Source organism: Ambystoma mexicanum, chromosome 2p (genome assembly GCF_040938575.1).
Source record: "Ambystoma mexicanum isolate Mex_15411 chromosome 2p, UKY_AmexF1_1, whole genome shotgun sequence".
Classification (NCBI taxonomy): domain Eukaryota; kingdom Metazoa; phylum Chordata; class Amphibia; order Caudata; family Ambystomatidae; genus Ambystoma; species Ambystoma mexicanum.
The window spans coordinates 1,338,182,183-1,338,206,965 of record NC_090923.1 but is presented as its reverse complement, the minus strand read 5'-3'; the positions used below and the strand labels follow the sequence as shown (position 1 = coordinate 1,338,206,965).

Here is a 24,783-nt window from a genome sequence, read left to right as displayed (position 1 = left end):
GGTGCTTGCCCAGAGACACGGACGTCAGCATATCCTCTGGTAAGAATTAATCAATTAGGATTACGTGGTTCTACCCTTGCCATTTCCCTTGGAAACCATAGAAACTTAGAAATACCAACCGGACCCTCTCCTCTTCGTACTGTCACCTTTGACTGTCCTTCTCTCACGGAACTGAGGTTTGGATTACCCGTGCAAGCTGGACGCTACGCTGAATTCTTTCTTGCACCAACCTGGACCTAGTTGCGACCCTCGTGCCGCTCGGGGAGATACCCTGTACTAACCACCCCGTTTGTTATTTTATCCCGCTGTTGTTTGGTACTCTTTGACTTCCCTTTAACAACCAGAGGGGTGAGACTTATCCTATTCTTTCATTTCTTTCTTATCTTTTATTATTCCTTATAGCTAAGTCTTTCTGTTCTTTCTTTCCAGACCTTCGTCTTAGACCTAGCTGCTAACACCTTTCAGGTATATACTTCTCCTCTAGAGACCAGCTATCAATGCCATTCAGGTATAACATTGTTGTTTTTTTCTTTGCAGCTTGGTGTGGCGGTGTGGCTTTTCCGCTCTTTGGGGTAATCCATTGACCTGCCTGCTTTAGTAGTACAGCAGGTTGGTGTGTCACCAGAAAGAGCTGCCTCAAGTGAGGTGGTCTGGTCTGAGTTGCCTCCCTGTTGGCACTTACTCAGCAGTGACTGAAGGTTCCGTTCCCAAGTGGCTAATTCTACTCAACGCCCCAGCCAGTCCGCAAGGGGGTGAGTAACAAGAGCAGTAGCTGGGAAACATCATCACAGACAGTTTTGTAACCCAGAGATGGCTGGTCAGGCTTATCCCTCATACAGAGCTGTAATTTGTAAAGTGAATGAGCATCTGGAGTGGTCCAAACCTGCAGCTGCTATGGAGACTGATGACCTCACTGGTATTTTAGACAGTGGTCCAGTTAGGGAGGCAGTGTTACCATTTCATGTAGCTTTAAGGGTAAGGGCTACGGTAAACTGGATAAAACCAGATTCTGTTCCACCAGTTAACAAATTGTTAACAAAGAAATACAGAACTGCTTCTGTGGACCCTCCTTTTTGTCCCAACAGGCACCCCACACCAGAGATCCTGGTTGTTCAAGCAGCAATATTTCTTCAAAAGCTGCAGCTTACCCTTCCGCTCTGGCAGATAAGGAAGATGGAAGAATTGACTCTTTAGGAAAAAGAGAATTTAGTGCAGGGAGCTGTTACGCTCACCTGGTCTCTGCGGGGGCGTTGAGGCACGGTTGTAGCACTCCCTGGAACTGGCTCCCCTTGGTCAGGCTTCTTCCCCTGCTCTTGTGTTGTGGACTGCGCTGGTTGTTGGCACTGCCTCTGCGGAAATGTGAGAGGCTGCGAGAATGCTGTGATATGACTCTGGTCCCCCTCAAACCTTTCTTCCCAGAATGTGGTGAGCATGCGCCGACCCATATAGTCTCACCTGTTTAATTACGATGGTGAGCTCCCCACTGCAGGGGCGCTTTAGCTAGACCAAGTTTCTGCACTGGTTCATGTGCGTGGCAGCCCAGACCGGCTGTGGCAGAACCACACCAAAGCCAAGTATCCTTTCAATAATGATTATTGGCCGTATTCTTTTGTAATGTCTTTCCTTGATTGTATCTTTTGTAATGTCTTTCCTTTTCCCCAATAGATGATATGAGGCCTAACGGTAGTTCCTGTGCAAGAAGCGAGCCCCAATGGAAGAAAAGGGAGTTCACGATGTCCCAATAGGTGGTAAGTTTGGTTTTAAGGTCAAGCGCGAGGATTGGTCTAAGCGCGACCTTAGCGTAATGTCTTAATTACTTTTCTAACCTTGTTTTGTCTTTTTCTCTTGCAGGGATTGTCTGGCGATGTCGGACTGGAATGCGTTATCCGAAGATCTGCCGGTGGGTGAAGGATGCCTGGATCCACGATGATGCTGGCCGAAAGTGGACTCCCAAGTAAGTGTTGTGGCTGAGAGCCGGAATCGGGTAAGGATGTGCTCTGACTGCAGTTGCTGCTGGAATCAGGTAAGGATGCGCTCAGACTGCGGTTGCTGCTGGAATCGGGTATGGATGCGCTCCGACTGTGGTTGCTGCTGGAATCAGGTAAGGATGCGCCCCGACTGCGGTTACTGCTGGAATCAGGTAAGGATGTGCTCCGACTGCAGTTGCTGCTGGAATCAGGTAAGGATGCGCTTCAGGCAGCAGTGAGCGTTAAGCTGCTATAAGCAGACTAACGCAAAGTGCTTGAATGCGGGCGGGGCAGGCTTTAATAGCCTGGTCCCGGCCATGCCCATTTGCCCCACCCTGCCACTCCTAGAGGATGCTGCACATGCGGCCCAATTCACTCCTGTGGCCACGTCCGACCTGGGGGCATGTGGAGGCCCTGCAGGGGAAAAAACAGCACGTGCACCAGACTAAAAGTGTGCCAGGACTCGGTCCAACTGGACCTTTTATGTAGTAGAGCTTGTGGTTCTTGCCCAGTGGCCATGACAGGAGCATGGCATTAAAATCCGCTAATGCTACCAGTATCTTAGCAAAGTACACTCACACCCTTTGGGGTGGAGCTGCTCTTGCAGCGGAACACATTCTGGAGGGAGAAGAGAAGGTTTCTTAAGCCTAATACAGAATGGAAAAGATGCCATCAGGCAGTCTGCAGTCCAGCCTGATACAGGGATTCCGTTATCAGGTCTATGGCTGCCAGTACAGTGCTTAGGCGCATGTCTTGGCTAAGAAAATGAGGATTTTCTGCAGACGTCCAGGCACGTTTGCTTGACATGCCATTTGACGGGACTTCCCTGTTTGGTGAAAAGGCTGATAGCCTGGAAAAACTGCAAAATCCTCGAGCTGCAGCAAAATCATTAGTGGCAGCAATCAGACCACCTCAACCTTCAAATCAAGGATGGAGGGACGTCCTTTTCATTTTTATTCCTCCATCTCTAGAGGAAGAGGTCAAATCTCAGAAGAGCCCCTTGTGGAGGTAGAGGAGGAAGAAATCCCTGTTCAACACCCACAGAGTTACCCTCAGCTGCAGGTCGTACAGAAAAATGACTCCCTCACCCACATGTCTGTGGTAGGAGGTAGACTGTCATTTAATCTCCGGAGTTGGCGAAGCATATCTTCGGATGCAGGGTGCTACAAACCGAAGCAGACGGTTACTTTCTGTCCTCCATTTCTAAAGAGACCTCTCGAATGCCCCCCAAAATCCAGATCAATCTTGATTCCATATCCCCTCCTCCAACAGGACATTCTCATCCTGTTGGAGAAAGGTGCATAAGAATTTATACCTGCAGTGGAGAAAATCCAGAGTTGGTCCTCTCCCTACTCCTACTTCCTGATACCCGAGAACGACAGAGGCGTGCAACCCATCTTGGACTTGTGATGCTTGAACAAGTTTCTCATGAAGGGCAAGTTCAAGATGGTAACTCTTTCGCGGATCCTTCAGGCACTTCGATTGGTTAGTGTTAATGGACGTTCAGGATGCTTACTTTCATGTGCCAATACATTAGAAGCACAGAAAGTTGCCTGAGGTTCGCAGTTGGCGGTTCTCATTATCTGTTTCGGGTTCTACCATTTGGGCTCACCTCAGCTCTGATGGTCTTCACCAAGCTTATGGCAGTAGTCACAGCAAGTCTAAGGAGAGAGGGGATTCACATCTACCCCTACTTAGACGACTGGTTGATCAGGGCTATTTCTCCAGAACAGTCTCTGAATCATCTGAGTCGCACCTGTCACTTCCTCCACGAGCTGGGCTTCTCCCTAAACTTCAAGAGGTCCCACTTGGCACCTTCACAGAAGCTTCAATGAATTGGAGCAGTCCTGGATTCAGCTTTGGGAAAAGCTTCACCACCCGAGTTAAGGGCTCAACATCTCTTGCAGATGGTCTGAAAATTCCAGAGTCCCCAACGTCTTCCGGCCTACGACTTTCAAAGGTTGCTCGGCCTCATGGCATCCTGCATTCTTCTGGTGCCAGAAGCCCCTCTGAGAATGAGGTCCCTTCAATGGGCTCTCAGACCCCAGTGGTCTCAATTCTCTGGCACAATGATGGATCTTCTCCAGATCCCAACAAAGGTCGTCCAGGATCTACTGTGGTAGGCCGGCCGAGAAAATGTGACGAGGAGAACCCTTTTGGCAACCATGCCAGGAGTCGACAGTTGTGACAGACGGCTTCCGCACAGGATGATGAGTGCACATGAAAGATCTTTCAATAAGGGAGCACTGGTCTCAGTCGGACCGTTTGAAGTTGAGGGCAATCAGACTAGTGCTGAAGGCCTTCCTGCCCTCAATACGGGTGTCATGATAATGACTGACTGCACAGTGGCCATGCACTACCTCAACAAGGGAGGGGGTGCAGGGTCACTGCCCCTATGCAGAGAGGCAAGGCAGCTCTGGTTCTGGGCAGTGAAGGAAGGAATAGCTCCTCTGGCTGTTCATCTAGCCAGAGGAAAGAACACAGCGGCGGACGCTCTGAGCAGGCAGAGCACGTTCTCCCACGAGTGGGAACTAGCTCAGGAGGTCCTTCTCGAGATCTTCGCCCTTTGGGGAACCCATCAAGTGGATCTGTTTGCGACCGGTGTCAACTGGAAGTTTGTGTGAGCTGTTCTGCTGCAGGGAATTTCCCCAAAGAGGAGCTGTAGGGGGCGTGTTCGTGGTGGACTGGGAGCTTCCACTACTGTACGTGTTTCCGCCAGTCACCATCATTCCTCATGTCATCAGGTGTTTGAGTAAGCTCGGAGATACAATGATCCTGATTGCTCTGGATTGGGCCAGGAGAACGTGGTACCCGGACCTTCTAGAAATGGCCATCTGCACTCCAATTCATCTTCCCCAAAGAAAGGACCTACTCACGCAAGAGGGAGATTGCATTCTTCACCCAGAGATCAGGACTCTCAATCTGTCCAGCATTAAATCACTGTACAGCTGCTGTTGGAATACGTTTCACAGCTGGTACAAGGAAAAGAAACTAGATCCTTTCACATGTAAACTTCCCCATGTTCTGTCTTTCTTGCTCAATCTGACCCATTCTGGTTTGCAAGTGGCCACAGTGAAAGGCTACTTGCCAGCACTATCAATCTTCAAAAGATCTCCAGATGAGGGGTCATACTTCAAAGTGCTGATTGTGGTACAGTTTCTGAAGGGCTTAATCAGTTTGTTTCTGCCCACTCCCTTCATCGTGCCGTCATGGGAATTAAATTATTACATTTTTTTGTATTTTTTTTAATTATTAGATAAACTTTTTACAAACTACACAGCATCTCCATTTCAAAGTTGGTTTTAGCAAGGAAGTTCTTTAAAATTCCACATAAACCACAACATTCGTCATTCACATCAAATTATCATTACAAATATACAATTTATTAATCCTTAATCTTTAAAAATCCATCCAATAAATGTCATTTCTGCTAAAACCAAACTTGTTTTTTCCCCAATTAAAAACATGTCCCACCAAACCAAGGCAGATAGGGAGCTTGTCTGCTTTATGTGAGCTTCCAGATATTGAGTCCTTAATTCCACCAGGGTTCTACAGATCACCACCAAGTGGAATAATGATTCTTTACTCCTGCTGTCTCCTTAGTATCTACAACCTGAGACTTCCTTCACTATTTGCCTCCTAGCCAGCTGAACCTCTCTTGTTGGGAGGATGTTGAGGCAACATCACATAAATCGCTCACGTTAGTGAGCAGAAGGGAACTTTTGTAAATAAGTGGGGATTTGGTTAAGCAGTTAATTTCCCTTGGTCGGACCATAACATCAGTTTATATTTCTTTCGTAATTCCTGGGTAGAGATCCAGTCCCTGTCTTCCATTCTTTTTTTCACCTTTAACCAATTGTCAATCAGCATTTCTAATGAAATGTCACAAGATCTAAGCTGAGCCATACATTTCCCCTTCCAAATCCCAAACCATGCATCTAAAGGTGTCGAAACGCTATGTCACAGGATATCAAACGGACGAGTATTATCAATGTTGATGCATTTCCTGAATAAGGAGATGGTTTCCATTTTGCAATTGACTCACTCCATAGATTGGAGTCCAAGTTCAAATCGTATGGCAGCTACTGGCAGCGAGTTGGGCAGTCTTGGGGCCTTTCACCAGAAATACCCTTCCAGATGCCCCCATACTTTCCACGACAAATTCAGCATGGCTTCTGCTCTGTAAGTTAAAATCTGCACACTGTTTTGCTTGTAAAAAGCAAGTAGGAGAGTACCGAGATGTTCGCATACCTCCCGTGGAGAGCACTTCCTTGGGCCGCTAGCATCTTAGCCTTAGTTCGTAGCATCATCCTGAGATGGGCATTGTCATTAACATTTCTATTAAAGGAATGGTTCGGTCAAAAAATGTTATTGCCCCTACGGGTCGGCCATGTGTTTTTAAGCCTAAGTCGCTCCATTTTAGAAAAATGTCCTATGGACCTTACCTGAGTTTTTGTCCATTAAACGCACGCGAAAACAGGCACCAGGGAGCTGCCATTTTGTGATAATCCTATCATTTCCCCCATCGCCCTGGCTGACCTGCTTTTGCGGCACTAAATCATATCCCCCGCCCCTGAGCCTGACATTATCAAAACATTCATATTCCCCGCCTCTCTCCGTGACGTTACTGTGCTGCGTAGGCAAACGCGCCTAGTCGTCTTCTACGCGACTTCACACAGAACCCGGAAACCAACACAGATCAGCTCACAACACCGCGCGCCACAATTCGGAATATGAAACTGTACTTTAAAATCAAACAGCAACACTGTAAATTTGGTAAAGTACATTTATTTGACATTAAATGTTTATAGAATATTCTGCAATTGCCATATGAACTCCGAAAGTCATTTATTTTCTTTTATCTCTATCCGCAAATCCGTAAAATTTTATCGTGAGTCACGCGCTGTTCCTTTATGGTACACAGGGTGTTGGTTTTCGTTCAAAGAATCACTTTTATTGCACTTTGAACCGCAAGGCTGTTCATAAAGTAGGCACTAGGCCAGCGTAAAGGTTGATATGTTGCTTCTAGCCGCTAGTACCGCGTAAGGGCATATGGGTCCTTGGCGATCGTCCCATAAGATCATCAGAATGGTGCAGTTGTTTACATTAAGCTGCAGCTGGCGGTTAAAAAATCCATCTGCCGGTGTCTGAAAGTGGTGGCAGGGGCAAAAGGGAAGGATGTACCTATTTTGAAAACATAAAATGTATAATTAGTCTCGCCAGCTGATCTTTATTAATATTATTCATTTTATTTATTACGGCCGAGCTGAAACTATTTGCTTTCAAGTATAGTGCAATGGAGTATGTTCGGTTCTAAAATCAATGCGAAAACTAACGAAATAAATCGAGGTTAGTACACAATGAGAAACGACTTTTTGTCTACATGCGTGTGGAATGTGGACCTGCATGCCCATGTGCCCGCTACAAGGACGATCCCACAAACCTTTTCAAAGCTCTTCATTCATTTATTCATGCATCCATTCATTAATTCTTCATTCCGGTATAAAAGCGTCTAAAGGGTTACTTACATTATATTGCAATTTCCATTGTGTCTCTGCGTAATGCAGTCTGTAAATCCCACTGTGCTCTTGACAACGATTTTTCGTATACTGAACTAACATGAAACTCGGTCTAGTTTAAGTATTTTCTGCCTTATCGTCTCAAACGTTATTGCACCCCCCAACCCTCCCTTCAAATGAAGTTCTTTCTGCATGGTCCCTGTCTCTCAAGGTCAAAAAACAATAGAACCTTTTACTGCCAGTGCGAGTTGTGGGCCTCTTCAGGGCGCGAGCTGAAAATCAAAGCCGCTGACCTTCACTAGAAATGAGCATACATTCTTTCTTTGCAACATCCCGTAGTAAAGCCATCTCTGAGAACTCTGAGAGTTTCGAATCCATCTATGTAGTGCGCCTCAATGTGCAAATGCGAACTGGCTTCTCTCCCATCTGCAACGGCTCGCTTGGCGCGTTCTAAGGCACCAATTTTGTCCTCGTTGTCTGCGAGCTTTGAAGCCCCAAAAAACCATAACTATTGAGACTTTTAATTTTTAGGGGAAGGTCAGGGAAAGTATAAAGTACCCGAGGAGTTGAGAGTGAGATTTATTGTTTGTTTGTTTTATTATTTGCAATACGCAAGCCTCCCCTCGGTTAACAGTGCCCAGCATTTATAAGAGATTGCGAAAATTAGTTACATCAACAAAAATATATACATACACATATAGACAAGGTCAGCAATATGAGGTGAATAGAGAGAGAATTCAAAGATGACACTTAGGTAGTTCATCACCCAGGATGGTGAAGGTAGGGGTTAGGGTTAGCGTACTTTGTATGCACACTGTACAATAAAATTTATTTACAAAAAGGCAATCGTATTACAATTATTTAAACCAGGATTTGTACTTCACAACCAGCTCTCCTTTGGGTGGACATGGCACAGTGGCAATGTTGGGTGGCAATGGATCAGTGCTCTGCACAGAAACGTTCAAAATTCCAAATCTGTGCTTCTCTAATACAGCAACAATAAGGCTTTTGACAAAGTCGAACTCCATTTCCTCATAGACTGGTTTGATCGCCCATTGCTTATTTCTTTTTGAAAAGGCCTTAGTGTAGCGAGGCATCCTTACATTACCCTTAGTCCTAGATTGTTCACGGCCGAGATTCTCGTTATGGGCCAAGACGGCAAGTGGAGTCCTATGTCTCATGCCCTGTATGCTGAAATGCAAGCGCTTTGACCTGTACTTTAGCCACATATTGTGGAACACCTCCAAACCTCCTGTGTGACAGAATTCTGTCGGTCCCCTCAAATCTCTTGATAGTTTTATCGAAAACAATCTTCTCAATGGCTTCGTGTGTCGGTGAAGTTGGATTCAACCACTTCTTTTTCCGTGCCTCCACTGGGGATAAAGGGCCATGTTCACATTGGTGGAAATGTAGGTTTTCTGACCAGCGGTGCCCGCTGGTACAGTGGTGCATCAGTGACCGCCATTTTTCAAGTAGTATTTCCACTGACCCTTCACAAGTTTTGGAGCTCCACCAAAGATGGTTTCTGATAGACTGGGACCACTCTGAAATACTTTCCAAACCTTTTTTTCCCCCTGCAGCCGAGATTTTCTTATTGATTGATTTAGCAAGATGCCATACGTCAAATTGATGTTTAATATGTGGGAACTGCTCTCTCATTGTCTTGGCAATTGAAACGTGTCTGTCCGGGCTATGAGGTCGATGTGCATTCCCCTCGATTGTAGATATTCCACTGATTTTATAAATCCTAGTTTCTCCATGGCCACTGAGGATGTACATTGTGTTACCTGCACGACCACCGAACTCACAATTTTCTTACTATCCATGTCCTGAAAGTGGAAGGTGCAGTACTTGGCAGAAAATCCAGGGCTGTCGCACTGTCCATCGCCAGCTAGCCTGAATCGTTTGCCTTTGAATGTACTTGCTAGAGACAATTGTTCAATTTTCCAAGCATCACTAATGGCCGGAAACAGATAATCATGTTGGTATTTGTAGTACTGCGTTTTTTAAATGAAATGGAGTCCCACAAACTGAAAGAGACTCTAACTTTCTAAAACTGGAGCCACTAAAAAGTGATGCAGCTGCACACAGTAGATTGCCTGCTGGCAGTTTCCCCAGCATCGGTTGTGCAGACCATGAGAACGTATGATGTAATCTACAGGCGGCATGTATTGTGACGTTACTGCCTTGTTTTTGACGAGTCACATGAATCAATGGCTTCCCACATACTTTCCCTCTGATGGAATGCCCACATTTCAGCATACTTATAATATCCATCAAACAACTGTTGAATACTATGTATTTGCCCTCTTTCATTAGACTGTCATCCTGTGTCAAAGTTGTTTCGGCCTGTAACGTTGAGGACATATCACCACATTTGAAAGAAATATCGCTGCTATCAACTTCTGATGCATTGGTGAATGCTGCTGCTGGTTCATTCTCTGTCATTTCAACATCTGCTACCTCAACATTGATGGGAAAACACAACAATGTCGACAGCTTTTTTGGTGGCAATTTTTTGGCGGGTGTAGATTGTGTGAATTGATCTGCCACTACTTCAGAGCTATCTTCAATACATCCAGTATCATGTTGTTGCGGCGGTGCAGTCGTACTGTAGCAATGGTCCAATAAAACTTTGCTGGATTCTCCGGACACATTCATTTCATGTTCTGGCCATTGGACATGAGCATCCCGAGTCTCAACATGCCGCGTCTGAATTAATAGTTCCTCCATAGTGTAAATGGTCTGGCAAGCAACATCTCTCATTCGCTTCACTGTCTGTGTATGTATAGTTCGTAGACCCAGAGGTAACTAGAGGACAGATTGGAAAAGGGATGTTCAGTTTAAACACAAGATAAAGTATAGTCCAATTGACTGGAAAAAAAACATAAAATAGTCCCCAGCACAAAAACATTTCTAAAGTTATGAACTGTTTGTAACTAACCTTATTTTGGTTTCTTTTCTTTGCAACTTTTTTGACTCGACCTTCAACATCTGCACGCTGTTGCTCCGATACGTATCCTCATGTCTCCCCTTCCTCTTGCGCTGCAACGACTATATTTTCTGTATCCACATAGACAGCACGGAATGAGGCTCCATCGACTCCCTGAAACATAGTATTTTCATTACTATGTATCAAAATATTGTTAGCGTAAAACGCATTTGAGGACGAACACACATGTACATCTCAATGGCCAAACACGATTTAAACATTGTGTGGAACAATCAAACGACAAGTATTCGGGCTCTGATGACCTAGTTCGATGGAGATGTCAGTATCCATACCTCTGGCTCCACATGGACTGCCACGAATGATTGTATTGAAGAGGAGGCATCAGCAACTCCCTGAAACACAGTACTTGCGTTAGTATGGTTTTCAATATCGTAAACATAACACACACTTGGGGTCGACGGCACAGGTACATATAAAGAGATAACCACAAATGTTGCATTGTCTAAAAGAATCTAGGAATATTTAAAAATGATCAGATTTAATCGACTTATTTCTCTGATTTCTTTACATCTGCATCATCTGAATGGGATCTTGTGATTGTAGTGGAAGCTCCATCATCTCCCTGAAACACAGTACTTGCGTTAATAGGGAAAAAAGTATAGCAAATGGAATCACGTTATATGATCACGCTCGATGGAGCTGTCAGTATCCATACCTCATGCTGCTGAAGAATATGTAGGGCTGTTGTCAATGTGGTGCGCACTTCCGAAAGCTGTTGCGCCGATTCGTATCCGCATGGTCCCGCTTCCACCGGAATTACTTGAATGTCAGGCTCCACATCAAGTGCGTGGGTTGACGATTCAACAACTGCCTGAAACATAGTATTTGCATTAGTAAGGAGTACAATATTGAAAACACAACACACGCTTGCGGTCGACCGCACAGGTACATATCAACGGCTAACCACAAATGAAACATGGTGTAGAACAATCAAACGACAAGTGTTTCCAGTCCTGATGATCATGGTCAGTAGAGCTGTCAGTATCCATACCTCGGGCTGCTGAAGAACATCTAGGGCTGTTGTCAATGTGGTGGACGCTTTAGCATCTCCCTGAAAGACAGTACTTGCATTAGTATGGATAACACTAATTATAACTGAAAACAAAAACCAGGGGACGACAACTAAGGTGCATATCAATTGGAAAGCACTAACCAAACAATTGGTAAAATAATCGCACGATACATACAAACTATTACTATACTTGACATGCATAAAACAAGTCTGTAGCGGAATAGCCAAGTATGATTACCTGATATGCGCTAGAAGCAGTTGATAACTGCGAGCACGTGACGGAAGTAGAATGTTCTTGCTTCAAATTCAAGGGATAGTCAAGAAGTTGTAAAGGTAAATTATTGTTTGATAATGAAATGCCAATATTTAAAATTGCCATGTAAGGAGACAGAATACTTGAGTAATGCGCAATATAGCACAGTTCCCGTTTGTGGGTTATGAAATCTAAAAATAATATATTGATAAATGTCATTATTCAAAAAGCTATACACTCATATCAATGTCGAAAGTATTACAAATTGGAAACAACACCTAAAATATCAATGAATCCATTTGGCTACCTACACATTACCGCAAGGCCTAAAGCTAAAAACTGACACTTGACTCACCAGTGGCGGATTGTGGATGAATAGAGTGGGAATAGCGTTTGCGAGCAATTTTCGTGTCGATCGCTGTTTGTTCTTCTTTGTTACCCAAGATGTGGTGTACATGTTCGAGGGAAAGTGCCGGCTGCAGATGCGGTATCGATCACCCCTCTTGTCCTCAAAGACTTGTTGGACTCTACTTTCCAGCTCATCCAGTGGATATCCGCAATGTCTGACCCATTCTCTTATTCGATCAACAGTTTTCGGGAATACATGCATTGTAGTGCCTTCAGATTTAGCATGGGTCTTCGAAGGGCAACCGCTAATCGAACAGGCAGGCATTGTTGAAAATTCTGAAAAGTAAATATCAAGATTATTATAAAACCTTGATGAATGAAAATGTCATAAAAAAGTAAATGAACCATACCATGCTCGATGCAAGGTTTGTTTTGGTCGCTGGAACTATACCAGTTCATCGTGTGCAGCTTAGTATTTGCATAAGTTACAGAAATTTCTGTTTTGTCTTGCACGAAAAGGAACCATGCTTACATTATAGACTGGACCCCCGAAGGATGCAATTCGATGACAATTGACACAGATGAAAATAAATAGATCTATTGATAGCATAACAATTGAAACTCAAGTCAATAGAAATGAGACCAATGACCATAGCTCTATTGGGTACTGTAATAGCAAATAGATTGAAATGTAAAAATGACCGAATTATGACAAGGATACATGGCCTTACCTTGAACAACAAACAGTTGGATTCAGCAGGCCGAGCAGTATGTTGCAGGAGAACAGGTGAATGGCCACAGGTAGCACACTGACGAGTTTGCTCGAAGCGGTCACAGATAGCACAGCGACGAGCAGATTAGCATAGATCTCAGTGCTTCTCAGGTAGAAGGTTCAGGAGTTGACTTGCAAAGCACAAAGATGTTCTCATGAGACATATCAAGTGGTTTATAAAGTATTAGAAACAGGGGTGTGTTTGTGAATGATTGACGTGTGTATGTCATGGTATTATGTTTATTGCAGGGGGGCGGCCTGCCTCAGGAGAGGCCTGCCTGGAGACACGGGGTCTGAGGAGGCCATGTGAGCGATGGCCCCTGGGCGTGGGATACCTTTTGAAGTGTACATGCTGTTTGGCACCTTGGCCGTTTGCGGCCGTCACAGCCCCCCATGCCAGCGCTCATCCCCGGGTGCGAACCGCCTTTGATAGAGGGGGTGGGATGGATGGGCCTGGGGTGTGCAGATAAGGCACAGGAAGACTACTGAATGGAGACACACTTATGTGGATTGCAGGGGGCGGCCTGCCTCAGGGGAGGCCTGCCTGGAGACACGGGGTCTGAGGAGGCCATGTGAGCGATGGCCCCTGGGCGTGGGATACCTTTTGAAGTGTACATGCTGTTTGGCACCTTGGCCGTTTGCGCCCGTCCCTTGCCCTTATGTGATGTTAACTTTGCATGACATTCGCGTAGATGGGAACACTGAGCAGGACATGGGGCATCCATTTTTGTACCCCCTTTCCACTCCATTTTGGTGACCAGGCCTCACTGTGATAGTACAGCGCGCAGAGCAAATGGCCCACAGCCTCGTTCCCACTCTGACTGGAAAACTCCAGAGGTATTTGCAACAGCTAATAAATGTAACACATCACTCTCTGAGATCACGGTCCTGCATGTGAACCGGCCTGAACCAAGCACATGGCTCGTTCATCTCCACAAACGTGTCCTTGCCCATGCACCCTCGCCAGTGGAAAGTTACTGCCATTCTGACCCTGTGTCCCTGCAAGGTATTCTCTTCATGTGCCAGACCACTGACCACGCCATGATGGCCACCTAGCAGATCCCCAACTAACATTAGACCCCTACTGCCATATATCATTGCCCATCAATAACAAATGCCACATATCGGAGATTCTTGTGAGCACAGACCCACACTTCAAACAGTGTATTATAGTGGTCAAGACCCTTGACCTAAGGCCTGTATAATCCAATGTTAATTGATAGTATTGATATATGTGTAACTTTTATAGAGACATAACCGACTGAAAGACTTTGAACAAGTGTTATTTAGTGCATGCATTATTGATAATATATTATGTTAGCTTAGATAGTGACCACCCCGCTTCACAGCGACCTGAACTTCACCCATTCCGAGCACAGGTGTCTGACGTCCATCCTTGAATGGAGACACACTTGATTGATTTAAAAAATCAAAACAACCGTTGTTAAAATATATGTGGTGTTTTATTTTGTAGCTTATTTTGATGACACAAAAATACAAAACTTTACACATTGTGTACAGTTCAGGTTGCAGCACAGCAAGAGAAAATCCCCTGTACTGATCGCTGTCACTCGGGAATGTTTCTCTTATGGCACGAACGGCACAGGCGGGAATCACTCTTCGAACGCGGTGTCCAAGCCTCCCGTGAAGCCACCATGTAAAGGAACGATAGGCTACCAGCCTGTACCACCTGTGAAAAGGAATTAAACAAACTGTTTTTAAATGACCAAGATAAGTTTAATAAACGTTTGTTGTCAATGACAATTCTTGTAACTAATGGCATTCTGCTTGGACAAATGCTATCTAGACACTGCACACTATTGAACGACTTTCATGCGTTACAATGATATGTAGATGTAATTTTGGATATAGTAGAAGACCATGAAATAGGAGTGGCATGACAGAGTATACTTAGTCGTTACTCGGATTACGAGGACGAACAGTTGCGCGAAGTTCGTGCATAAGCACCACCATTATCCTCAACACGGACCGTGTGAGGCAGGCTGCCCTGAAGTCTGGCAGCTCGGTGATGCATTGCGGTCGTGGCTCGCCTTCCGAAATGTAGGCCACGCATCCCGAGTTTTCACAGCAGCAGCAGTTCTCCTCCGCGGTCAGCATTAGCTCTCACCGATTGCATGTGCACCAGGCGGAAACACCGTCCATGCGACTAGGTCCAGTGTCTTCATCCGTTGATTCATCCTGCCAACTGCTGTCCGAAGCCCCATCGTTTTCGCGTGTTTCCCTTTCCAGTAGTTCCTCCTCGGTATACTCGGGCTCGTACATGTAGGGCATTATTGTATCCATTGTGTGTTGCACAAACTAAAATAATTGATAGCGGTGGTACTGGTATCTGTTCACACGGGCTACAAGCAACGAAGGTAGCTGACCAGAGCACAGAAACGAGTCACAGAATACTCAAAGTAACACAGAGAGAGGAATGGAATCGAAAATCTGCTGATGTGTGTTGTGAAACGGTCTGTTTATACTTATTGAGGAAAGAAGCGTCCTGCCATTTCCATGGCGACACGTCATTAGCTGAAGCGCAGCGAATGTTGACACGAGACGTGCTTTGGCGTTGTGAAATGGGCGGTACGCGTCTGCTGACGACAGGCTCAGGGGCAGGGGATATGATTTAGTGCCGCAAAAGCAGGTCAGCCAGGGCGATGGGGGAAATGATAGGATTATCACAAAATGGCAGCTCCCTGGTGCCTGTTTTCAGGTGCGTTTTAATGGACGAAAACTCAGGTAAGGTCCATAGGAAATTTTTCTAAAATTGAGCCACTTAGGCTTAAAAACACATGGCCGACACGTAGGGGCAATAAACATTTTTGACCAAACCATTCCTTTAACTATAGTTCCCAAATAGGTAATAGATTCACCAATTTCTAATCTCTCCCCACCAATGACCCACAAGTATAATCCCTTGTGCTTCCTATGAGCCGATGACGTGATTAGGACTTTCAATTTGTTTACATGTACTCGCAGGCCATTCATCTCGAGACATGACATGAAGGCATTTAATCTGTGGTGCAGTCCTATCAGGGTTTTAACTAAATCAGCATACAGGACCCAGGGCATATCTATAGCATTAATCTTGGGTGGAAAGCCTTGAATCCTTTGCTGAGAGTCTCCCAAATTAGAAATATACAGGTTGACCACATCTGGGCTAAGGAGCAGCCCTGCTTGAGTCCCCTAAATGTATAGATTTTCTTCGAGAGGCTGCCCTTCGACGACAATCTCACTTCGATCGTGGTATCCGTATAGAGAGCCCTGGATGCCTCCACTAAATCGGGCATGGGGGCAATTCCAGCTTGTCAATTTGAACCAAAGCCTCTCCCTACTCACCCCGTTGAAAGCTTGTTTGAGATCCATGAAAGCCAAGTAGATGTTTGCTTTGGTCTCAATGGCTCTAAGCTTCAAGAGGTTGAGCAAGAACAGATTTAGGGAGGTACTTACCTCCCCCCTCACAAATCCCGTCTAGCGAGGGTCAAGGCTGCCTGTGTCGATTGCCATGGCATTGAAGTCTCAACAGAATTGATACAATGAGTTTGCCCAAGGAATCCAGAAGGGCAATCGGACGATAGTTTTTAAGATTGTCACGATCGTCCTTCTTGGAAATCGGCACTATGACAGCCTCTCTCCATGAGGCAGGAATCTGTTTATTCTCCAAGACCTGGGTAAAGATCTTACCCGCAAAGTCTGGCCAAAAGTCAGCATTTTCTGTTAGAATGTGATTCGTTACATCGTCAGGCCCTGCTGCCCTAGGTAAACTTAGCTTTCCAATCATTGGTCTAATCTCCTCTCTATCAAAGTTGATAGTCCATGTGTGTCCCCCGCCCATCCATGTCTGTGTTTCAATTCTGTACCTTTCCTCCCGACATCAAACAATTTAGTGAGGAACTCGACCCATCTATCTTTCGGGTACCTGACTAGTTGCCAGAGCTGGTTGAAAGCTTCCCACATTAAGCAGTCCCAAATAATGGTGTTATTTTTGCATACCACTCATAGCATATGCTCCGCATCATTTTGCAATCTTGCCGATTTTGATGCTAGGAGTCAATTCTGATATTTTTGTTTCTTTTTTTAATTTGCATTTCGAGTTCAAGCCCATTTGCTTGTGTTAATTTCTTAATGTCAGACCTTAGCTCCTCTTACCTCCCTGCTATAGGTAGTAAGAGGGACAAAGTTAGGTCTACTGGTGGGGCCCTATTTTTCCCTATAGTCCCTAAGAGTCCATCCGTATTCTGTTCTGTTCGGATTATCCACTACGAATTGCTCAAAATGAGCCATCAACTTCGGAACTTCTTACGGTTTCATTCTTAGTCTAGTCCGGCCCATGTTACCCCAACCGGGTTTATCATAGAGACCTGATGCTGCCTTCCTGCCATCACCCAGCTCATTGCTATCAAGTTGTAATCACTCAACGGCATCCTCAAGACCTCAAATTTCCCTTTTGCCAAAGCCACATTAGCCGAAACAAAGAAATAATCCAGGCAGGCCAACTGTGCCCCCTCTCCCCATGTAGCTGCTCCCGGGATATCCCCCCTTGTCTGACCATTCAGCATGACTAAATCATAGGCTCTCGATTCATTTAACCATAGCAGCTCTTTTCCCCAACATCGATTCACTCATCACATGGCCCTGTGTATCCAGATAATGCAAATTCAAATCTCCACATACAATAATGTGAGGGTTCCTCACTGATGTGAGCATTTCGTCCAATATTGTCACAATGGAATCAACAAAGCCATGTTCTGAGCACATATTTGCGCTCCAGTATAGATTTAGGAAGACGATAGTCATTGTGTTATCGCCCAGACGCTGTCGTTCCATCCTTAGCATCTGGATGTATGGGCATGGCTGGGAGACTTCAACAGTTAAGAGTGCTACCCATTTTAACCAACGTCAATAGACCCGAATAGGACCTACCTAGCCTGCCCTTGGAAACCTCGTTTAGGAATAACATGTAATCTTCACAGACTGGTTTGATTCGAAGCCAGGTTTCCTGCAGGCATAGAAGGCCAAAGTGGTCCAGGCCCAATTTCTCATTTGAGAATAGTTCTGAAATACCTCTGGTGTTCCATGACCCTATTAGAAGGACCTCATTCCCATCCTTTATCTGACTATAATGCTTGCACGGTTCTATCAAAGCCGCAGCCAGCCATTCCCAGCATTGAGGGTTTCCACCATCTGACAGGGGCTTCTGCCCTCTTTTCGATGTATTGGCCTTTACTGTTGTATTATCGATTGTAACTGAGAATGATTTATAGTTTTTCGGTGTTTTAGATTGTACCTCAGGCTCCATGCTTTCTCAGATCTTTTGCGTAGGAATTTTCCTATACCGTGGATTGCCTACTTTTGAAGCTGGGTTCACACGATCAGCAAGGGTCACCTTAGAGCCTATGTAGTCAATCGGCTCAAAGCCCAGGGGGAGTAGATGGTCGCTCATTTCCAGCACCATAGATTTTATTAAGGATGAAGACAGATGCAAAACTACCCAGTTTGTACGTTTCTCGTTGACTAATTGAATTACCCGGATATCCTCGGAGGTGATGTGTCTTAATTTTGGGATGTGGGGCAGCATGTTCATCACATTTCGGCTATTCAAAATTAAGTCATCCGCTGGTGACAATCGTTCCAAACAGACTCGATGTTCTTCCCTCAGGTTATTAGGTTGAGATCTAACCTGTTCAAACAGTGGTTTAGGGCCCAGGGGCTGCTCCTGATTGTTTGCCCTGGTTTAAATTCTCCCCCCCACCCCCATTGGTAGTGAGCTTTGGAAAATCAAGAAGACATCCGTGTCTGCGGGCACTGAGAATTCCCCTTCTTGCGTTGTCGGGGAGCCTTAGCCAAGGATTGTGCAGTGGGGACAACTAGGGGTTGGTTAGCAGGGTTCTGCATCTCCAGAGCAGGTGCAGTATTTGCAACTTCACCTACCCCCACCCTGTCACTCCTCGTAAGTCGTTCTTCCCTCAGAGGGTGCGACTCTTCTGAGGCCTTGATGGAGTTACCGGCTTCCTCGGAATAGAGGGGTCTCAACATCACTGCCTCACTCCCCCTGGGGCTGGTACACTGTTGGGCTTTGTTGGCTTTGCATCCATTTACAATCCTCCAGAAAGGCTGCCATAAGTGTTGATTTGTCCATTTCTTCTCTCCTCACCAAATCAGAGTCGGTTTTGCCAGTTCGCTGATGTTTCGGCTTCTTTATCTAATCAATCTTATACCTTTGTCACAAAACCTTCTAGAAAGATCTTAGAGTGGGCCATAGCTATCAAAGTGGCCTGATCCTTCAAAGAGTCATAAAACAACTCCTACAGCTTTCCAAAGGGGGCCAAGGATATTGTGAGTGCTGCCATTAGAGTGTTTTGTAGATGGGACAAAGCCACTGGTGAAAGACAGACCACCATGTTTCTATCCTCAGGTCAAAACACAGAGTCCCTCCTTATCCCTACAGGAGGTACAGGATGTACTGCTGCCAGAAGACTCCAGGTCCTCTTTGTGCTGGAGAGGCAATATTCCTTGTGACTCTGAAGAGTATTGCCAATCCTTGTTCCCAATTCCCCTCCCATGGGGCACTCCATCTCCCCACCCATTGTTTTAATGTTGCCTTGATCAAGATAGCGTCTCTTCATTGGAGGGCTTGATAGCGTTGTTTCGCTCAACCAAGTCTGGTTTTCAAGTCCTCCTTTAGACTCGCGAAGCTTAGGCATTTTTTGGCTCTCAATTTTAGATGTTAAATCCAATATGTCTTTTGACAGGCGAGCCACCAATACAGAGGATTTAATTCCTTCCTACCTCAGCACTTTCCTTACGGTGCTATGTCTCGATGGGACCTTGATGAAAAGGAGAGCTTACTGTAGCTATCCCATGAGCAGGAGAGGACTGGAATAAGCTTTCCAGGGAGGCACAATCATCCAAGTTTGTATTACATATGGGTGATCCCACCAACTAATTAATACCTCCATAGGTTTTTTTAGGCTCCCTAGTGGCAGAAGGTGAAGGTAGTTCTCCATTAGTTCCTTTACAGGACAACTGCATTAAACCTTCAGAATCTTCTAGTCACAGGATATTAGATGCCAGCTTCTGAGTAGATGAAGTTTTAGAATGCAGCCGCAGAGGGGATTTAGTCAGTCCCCAACACACAAGAGGGCATGTTAGCCCCCTCGCATCTGCAACAGGATCTGTAGAAGGCATCGACACTGGAGTTAGTTGTGCGCTAGTTGGGGGGAGTTCCGACATGGTCAGCTCAATTAACGAAGGCTCGACCTCCACTGCCCCCCAACTCCCCTTGCATTACCTTGATGACCTGCAGGGGTAGCAAATGAGTTTAGACTCATATCGGGGGATGGTAGACTCTCAAGAGGTTCTAGCAGTCTCACTTGTTGACAGGTCCTTGCGCCAATCGCCGGCATTTTCACCGCAACTGGACATGCCGGATCCACTGCTTCCTTAACCGTCGACGCGGTTAGTGGTAGTTAGGCGGTTCACAGTCTCTGGTGAATGATAGAATCCAAATCGATGTTTGGGCCCCTGCACCTCCTTGCTGCCTCACTGAAACACTGCAGCGCTCTCCATCACTCTGCATTCGCTCCACAAAGCGGAACAGATTTTGACCAGCACGTCAGCAGGCAGGGCACAATGGAAGCAGTAGACAGACTTACCGCTCATTCTACTGCAACACTCTGTCACTCCGCACTCCACCATTGTTTTAAGAAGTCTTATGGGAGCTCCATTTGAGCCATTACATTTGTGTCCTCTCAGGATGCTCACAATGAAAACAGCCTTTCTAGTAGCTATCATGTCTGCCCGTAGGGTAAGTGAGCTACAAGCCTTATCTTCCAAATAACCTTTTACTTCCTTTTCCAAGGGTGAAGTCATTTTAAGAGTTGGGTCATCTTTCCTTCCGAAAGATGTGTCAGTTTCATTAGCACAACATATTATACTGCCATTGTTTTACCCTCCTCCTCATCCATCTAAAGAGCAGGAGAGACTACATTGTCTAGACCCGAAAAGGGCACTAAGCTACGACATTACAAGGACTGCAAGTATTTGCCAAGATGATCGCTTTTCATTGATTAGCTGGCCAAAGATTAGGAATGGCAGTCACAAAATAAACTATTTCTTGATTAATTATAATGTGCATAACATAGTGTTACTCGTTAACCTCCAAAGATTTGCTCATAGGTTGGTTTGAGGGCGCATTCCACTTGAGGGGTTGCTGCTTCTTCAGAACAAGGTGTGCCGGTGAAAGACAATACATTTTACTTTGTAGATTCTTTTTCAGGAGAGGAAGCCAAATTTGGCAACGCTGTCCTCCATAATAATAAATAAGAAAATTCTTGGCACCCACCGCTTAACTCAAACTGCTTTGGGACTCTATCAAAGATGAGGAATATGTGGGATGGCACAATCCATTCAAAGAACAAGTTACTTACCCGTGGTAACATTCTTTCGACTGGATGTTCCTGCCATGCATTCCTCATCGCCCACCCATCCATCCCCTCTTGCCTGCCTAAAATTTCTGTGTTTTACACCTTCCTTTCTCACAATGTCAAGATTGTCTCCTCCTATGACACAGCATGTAAGTTAAAGGAGGGAAAAAACTAAGAACTGAGGTAGCGGTCAGCGCGCTTCCTTCATATTCCAGCTTCAACGTCACGAGTGATGCTATGAAGGCCATTGAGGACCAAGACTCGATGACGCTCGACCCTATGAAAAAAAAATCCTACGCAAGCTGCAAGCAGACTTGAATGTCAAAGATGAGGAATTTGTGGGAGGAACATCCAATCGAAAGAACGTTACCACAGGTAAGCACATTTCACACTTTGTTCTTGGTTACCTGTTCTTATATCAAAATCTCCCAATGGTATAACACAAGTTTTATTTTTTAAGCGAAACACATCTTGTTTGTTGTGCTCATTTAGTACCTCGCCCAATATATTGAATGGAGAGTTATGTGAATTCATAACAGAGGGGCTGTTATACCATTTTAGGATGACTCCTCTTTCAACCCCGTTGTGTTTTAAATTTCAAAACCTGTACATATTTTTGGGATTTGGGTGAGAGAGAGTGAAATCATTATTCATTTTATTGGTTATTAAAATGATCAGGCCCCCTTTAGCACGTCCTTTAGTGGAAGATTCAGCATTCATAAAAAGGTCTTAAAACCCCCTATATAAACAGGATCTTCCGCCCGCATCTCCTGCAGAGCAACCACATTATATTTTGTAATACATTCTGCCCAGTCCTTGTCTTCTAGTTTTTTTTGTAACAGCTACTATGTTACATGTTAGAAACCACCAGACCTTTGTGGAGGATCTTGTGTCATTGCCCATTAATGTCAGCCCCTCGCTTGTACGATTACCCATATATTTAGTAGGTTTACAGATCGGTACCTGTTTGTTGCAGTAGTAGACACATGGGCTGCCTCAATTATTATTTCAGTCAAAGCTGACCAAGGTCTTCTCTGCATTTATCTGGTCACTTGACATTCCAATTGTATTTCTTTTGTTTGAACCACCTGTTTCTATTTGATTGCTCTTTACCAAGGGGGATACTCTATTTCCTACTGGTTGAGGGGTTGGTCTTAGCTGCTTCATCATAGCAGTAGGGGCTATAGATCGGCTGATATTCTATCCCCAGAAGACTGTCAGCCACTGAGGGATTATAAAATGTCAATTTTAAATAGCCATAGCCACTGCCATGACCTTAACTAAGCCTTTCTGTTAAGTTGACATTGCTTCTTATAACTTCTTTACAACCTAACATGTTTAATCCAATGTATAGTTGTGCTAAAAAGGGATTATTTTGATTCATGATTATCTTATTTTCCGTTCCACAAACATATGGTCTAGGATCCACAATCTGCATCGGCTGCTCAATTAAAACTGTGACCTGTAAACTCCTTCTGGTGACGACACCCGAGAGACTGCATGTTATCGATCCTGGCTCATATGACCTCTGTTGGAGGCAGTATGGTAGCTGAGGCACGTTGTTTGAAGGTCATGCCCAAAGCAATGTGTTTTTGAAAGGAACTACTTGCCTTGAGAAGGCAGTGGGTATTGAATTGCCCTGAATCTTGTCTCATACAGGCCAAGAATGGGGCTTACACCCCATTCACCACGGTGGGTAAACCTATTACCATGCTCTCAGAACAGTCAAACTTGCTTTACCACAATCCTGGAAAACAAATCACCCTCCTCCCCCAACCATATGCTTTTGAGGATTTGATTTGGGTACCTTTTCATGATGGGAAATAATTACTGTATCAGTCAAAAAAGAATATCTGAAATGTCGGGGCACTGTTTTTAGATTCTGTCCCTTCCTCAGAATTGGGCCTACATGAAAAACATTGCATAACAAACCTTTCTCTACTATGACCTTGTGTGCAGGGTTGCTCATTGAACAATGGAGAGATCGCCACCATAGCTGATGAATGTGTTATCAGTCTGATCTTATAGACATGCAGACAGGAGGGTGTTGTATTTGGTTTGTTGCCTAGGACAGCCTTGCCTTCTCGGCTTGATGAGTGACTGACATCGGTTATACTATAGTATTACTGGTCACACTTGTCCCAAACAAAAGCAGTCATCGTACTAACTATTTTTGAGGGGGGGAGGGTAGGGAGGGTTATTAAATGATTGCAAAATCTTCAATGTTAAAGCAGATGTTGCTAAACTCATGTTATCTGCAACACCAATTAACAGATTTGCCTTAAAAACACTATATAAATTGATGTAACTATGTTTTTAGAAGGGCTGCAGATTTACTAATGAAACTAACAGAACAGCTAAAGGCTTGCAATACAATCAGCGGGAGCAAAGTTGTGAGAACCTTGTGCAAACCCATTTGTTGATACCATTAGCACCCCGGCCTATTACCCTTGGTGCTGATAGTGTGGTTTGTTGAGGGAAAAAAAGGAAAAATGATCCACTTAGATTAAGGGGGTGTTGTCAGATATGCCAACATTTGGGGGCCCCTGAGAGGGAGATTTCACCACAGCAATCGGGAAAATGTATTTTTTCCCATAGGATTGCATTGTGGTAATAACTATTTTAGGCTGGAGACAGTAAATAAATAGCCTGATTTTTCAATAAAAAATCAGAAGGGTTGGCATGTATGGGTTCTGTGTACTCCGTGATGAAAGGGAAGGTTCCCCCCCAATGAAATATGGCCACCATAGAAGCAAGGTACTTGGGAGCAGTACCCTTGTCACGGTCTATGGCAGTTGTGTATCAAGTGGAAGATATGAATGGCCATGGAGAAGGTAAGTGCAGTGGAGGAGGGACGAAGGGTGCCTGGGAAGTGTGACTAGTTGGGGGAATTGCATTGGGAAGGGGGCAGGTGAAGACTGGAGATCCTCGGAAGGGAAGTGACACCCATAGTATGGCAGAGCCAAAAGCTCCCTCCGAATGCAGGCTTTTGCTGGTATTGTATAGAGCTGACTGGCTCGCTCATGCCCAGGTGCTTATGGCAAAGGTTATACAAGCGGGTACATTGATGATCTAACTTCTTGAGTTCCTAGATCCACTATGTAACAATTCATCACATAAATTAATAAAGCAAATTGGCCTAAGTATTCTAATTTCTAGTCTTCAACTGAACCCATGAAATTCAGCAGTCATGGCTTATCTGCATCCGATAACGCTAGGGGAAAGAGCAAGCAGGATGATTTTCATTAATCTAGGCAAATTGATGGTGACCTCATTTGGCCATGGAAATTGTTATTCCATCAAACTAGAGTCCATTCAATATTTAAAGGACTGATATCCAAACAAATTCATAATATGAAATATGGTTGAACATTAAGTTAGAACGGACCTATTTCATCTGAGAAGTCAAAGCAATCATCACGAAATAAGGTGCACTACAACTCCCCTATAACGGGAGTATAAGGGAA

General features: G+C 44.8%; 1 protein-coding gene across 2 annotated transcripts in view; it reads left to right on the top strand.

Moving 5' to 3' along the window:
• The window catches only part of SLC5A10 (solute carrier family 5 member 10), a 1,126,075-nt gene that overhangs the window by 17,536 nt on the left and 1,083,756 nt on the right, over positions 1-24,783 (top strand). The gene's annotated exons all lie outside the window — the stretch shown is intronic.